Below are 4394 nucleotides of genomic sequence, written 5' to 3'. Positions count from 1 at the left end.
GGGTTCCTCAAATCTTGCCCTGGACGATTTTACCACCTGCGAATTCCAGAAGCAATCGCACGAAGTTGATAGACGTGTTCGACTTGAAGCACTGCTGCACGCACGGAAGGATCACTGTATGACATTAAAGTACAGCAAGAGCAATAAGAGAGCACACATAAGGCTTGTTTGAGATTAGTTAAATTTGCGCAGAACCGATCAGTGGTGATCACGACGAGATGCATGCCGGTTAGAAAGTGTACGAGTCACGTCCGCCTTGCTCTGATGTCATGCTGACGTGTCCCAAAAAACTCTCGCGACGGAGAGGTGGCTGTGTCGGATTAAGCAGTCGAGCGCAGTTGCTCTTCACCGACTGCGCTGATCAAAAGCATGATGGGAAACGACTGAATGACGACAAAGCTTCATGCTCATTGGCTGAGAATGTTGACTGATACATTTTCTCTTTATTTAAGAATTAGATTACCCATTTATTTATTTATATTTACATGCAAACTAAACAAAAACAAAACACAACAAGTGAAGTTAAGAATTAAAACTTTATTCTGTTGTATGTTTGTGTGAATTAATAAAGAGAAGTGTCTGGGTCTGGCTTAAAACAAGGGAAGCAATTGTGAAGAGTGTTTGCTACAAAACAGCTTTGACTTGCATGGACATGATCTGAAAATGATGACAAAACAGTGGTATTTAGATTACATCTACTTTGTCTGTGGTGAAAAACGCGAACGTGATCTCCTCCATTGCTGACATTCCCGGGCAACAAAACAGCGAGATTCAGGAAGTGTCTGACTTTAAAGGTCTTTTTTAACCCCTCACCTTGCTGCATCCGCCTACTCTCGCCTACATTTCAGGTGAAGCAAGGCGCATCTCAAACGAGCCAATATCCAATGCATTCGAATCGCTCTCACAGAACTTAGATGTCATACAGGTGATCATTCTGTGCAGCGCTGCTTCAAGTTGAACGTGCCTAATATAACTGCTCTCCCTCTCTCATAACTGCATATCAAATATTGATACAAGCCGTGACTGTTTCCTACATGTACAGGTTATTTTTCAGCAACAGGAAACTGGGACGTTGTCACGGTTGGTAAACCGTGATCTCTGGGTTTTGCACTTTGTGGGTGAAGTTTGTGTGTTATGCGTCTGCACTGATTAGTTTGTGGGCATCTCTGTTAATTGTCATCAGCACAGAACACTCTCATCATCATGGAAGCAGCAAGCACCACTTCACTGTCTGACTTCATCCATCACAGCGTCAATCTAATGGATCAGCAGTGGGAGATCTATTCCTGACCAGTAAAAGAGCCAGCCTGGTAGTAAAGATGAGGCTACTATCAGGTGGGATCTCTGCTGGGAAGTCCTCAACTACATCATCGACTCTCCTTCCGGTGAAACTGCGGTGGGAGAATCACACTCACGACTGTCACTCCCTTCTGGACTCTGGAGCCGAAGGTAATTTCGTTGACTCACTCCTTGCACGTCACCTGAACATTCCTGTCCTGCCTGTGTCTCATCCCATCCATGTCACCACGCTCAACGGCCAGGAACTGCCACACGTCACCCACCATACCGAACCCATAACTCTGCTTACATCAGGCAACCACTGTGAAACCATATCCTTTTTCCTCATGGACTCCCCCGTAGCTCCCATTGTTTTAGGTCACCCCTGGTTAATCAAACAAAATCCACGAGTGGATTGGGGTTCCAACACTGTCACTTTGTGGAGTGAAAGTTGACATGAGTCTTGTCTGGTTTCTGCTTGTCCTGTTGTGCCTGTTTCTGACTTTCAGAAAGAGAACATGGTGTTATCAAACGTGCCCGCAGAGTACCTGGACCTGTAGGAGGTGTTCAGTAAGTCTTGTGCTGCTTCTCTTCCTCCGCATTGTCCCTACGTTGAATAGAAAGAGAGTATAGTTTGTCTTTAGGCAGAGACTTACCTGGCACTAAGTCTCCGCCTAAAGACAAACTATACTCTCTTTCTATTCCGGAGAGGGAGGCCATGGAGAAATACATTTCTGATTCCTTGGCATCGAGGTTCATCCGCCCTTCCTCTTCTCCAGCAGGGGCGGGATTCTTTTTTGTGGGTAAGAAGGATGGTTCTCTGCGACCTTGTATTGTCTACCGAGAGCTGAACAACATTACGATAAAGAACACCTATCCTTTGCCACTAATGTCTTCAGCTTTTGAGAGGTTACAGGGAGCATCCGTATTCACAAAATTAAATTTACGTAATGTTTATAATTTGGATGAATTGAAAACCACCTTTAACACCCCTAGAGGGCACTTTGAATACTTGGTGATGCTGTTTGGGTTCTCCAACTCGCCAGGGGTTTTCCGAGCACTTGTTAATGACGTGTTGAGAGATATGGTAGATCAGTTTATATATGTTTACCTGGATGACATACTTATTTGTTCTTCATCTCTCCAGAAACACGTTCAACACGTCAGACGAGTGCTCCAGAGATTACTTGAGAATGGGCTTTTTGTCAAGGCGGAGAAATGCGTATTCCATGCCCAGTCTGTTCCCTTCCTAGGGTATATCGTCTCGTCCGAGGGAATACGTATGGACCCTGACAAGGTTAAGGCTGTGATAGATTGGCCATCTCCAGATTCCCGTAAGGCCCTACAGCGGTCACTGGGGTTCGCCAATTTCTATCGGCGTTTAATTCGTAATTTCAGCCAACTAGCCTCACCTCTGACGGCTTCGACCTCCCCCAGTACTCCGTTCAGGTGGTTGGACGCAGCCGAGACTGCATTCACTAACCTCAAAAGCCGCTTTGTTTCGGCTCCCATCCTTGTGGCCCCTGATCCCACATGGCAGTTCGTGGTGGAGGTCGATGCATCAGAGGTGGGGATAGGAGCAGTGCTGTCCCAACATGCTGTCTCAGACGATAAGATAAATCCATGCGCATTTTTCTCCCATCGCTTATCTCCTCCTGAACGCAATAATGACATTGGTAAGAGAGAATTGTTGGCCGTCAAATTAGCTTTAGAGGAGTGGTGTCACTGGTTGGAAGGTTCAGGGGTACCTTTCATTGTTTGGACCAATCATAAGAATTTAGAGTATATTAGAACTGCCAAAAGACTCAATTCCAGGCAGGCTCAGTGGGCACTTTTTTCGGTCATTTGATTTTACCCTTTTGTACTGCCCGGGTTCCAAAAATGTCAAACCCGATTTTGATCCCTCCACCCGCCCGGTGACTCCCGAGTGTATTTTATCTGAGAAAGTAGTTGTCTCAGCACTCGTATGGGAGGTCGAGTCGAAGGTCAAGACAGCCTTAGAAGGGGTAACGCCTGCGTCCGGTTGTCCACCGAATCGTTTATTTGTGCCGGAGGAGTTAAGGTCCGAAGTCATTCAGTGGGGTCACTGCTCTAACGTTGCTTGTCATCCAGGGATAAGTCGAACCAATGGGTTAGTTAAACAACGATTCTGGTGGCCACTTATGGCTCGTGACGTCCACGATTTTGTTTTGGCTTGCTCAGTTTGCGCCAGTGGTAAGTCATCTAATCGACCTCCTGATGGGCTCCTTCAACCGCTGTCTGTCCCTTCGAGACCCTGGTCCCACATCACTCTAGATTTTGAAACCGCCCTCTAATGGCATGACAGTTGTTTTGACCATAGTGGACCGGTTCTCGAAGCCAAGGAGACAGTGGTCACTGTCCTAAATCCCGTCTTTCGGCTTCATGGCCTCCCGGTAGATGTGGTTTCTGACAGGGGATTTTGTAATTTTGTAAGTTGCTAGGAGCGTTGGTTAGCCTGTCTTCGGGTTATCATCCCCAGAGTAACGGACAGTCTGAGCAAGTCAACCAAGATTTAGAGAGGACGTTGCAATGTTTGGTCTCCAAGAATCCTTCTTCCTGGAACCAACAACTCTCTATGGTGGAGTACGCTCAAAATTCGTTACCAGTGTCAGCCATTGGCCTCTCTCCGTTTCAGTGCAGCTTAGGTTACCAGCCACCAGTTTTTCCTAGTCTGGAATCTGAAGTCGAGGTCCCCTCCGCTCACGCGTTTGTCTAGAGGTGCCACCGCACCTGGACCAGAGCCCGTGAGACTCTGCTCCGGGTGAGGGAGCGCACTAAGGCTAAGGCCCATCACCAAAGGTCAAAGCCTCCCGTTTACATCGTGGGTCAAAAAGTGTGGCTTACTAACAATAAAATTCCTCTGCGGTCCGTATCTAACAAATGATCTCCCAAATTTATTGGCCCAACTATCACCAAAATCATTAGTCCAGTGACAGTCCGCCTCAAACTACCTCCAGCGTACAGGTGGATACATCGCGAATTTCATGTGTCCAAAATTAAACCTGTGTTTTATGCACATATTAATCCACCTACTCCGGTTCCCCCGCCGCCGTGTTTCGTAGATGAGGAACCGACATATTCGGTTAATCATATTC

The sequence above is a fragment of the Carassius gibelio genome, chromosome A2 (assembly GCF_023724105.1).
Source record: "Carassius gibelio isolate Cgi1373 ecotype wild population from Czech Republic chromosome A2, carGib1.2-hapl.c, whole genome shotgun sequence".
NCBI classification, from domain to species: Eukaryota; Metazoa; Chordata; class Actinopteri; order Cypriniformes; family Cyprinidae; genus Carassius; species Carassius gibelio.
Note: the sequence above shows the minus strand (reverse complement) of the source record.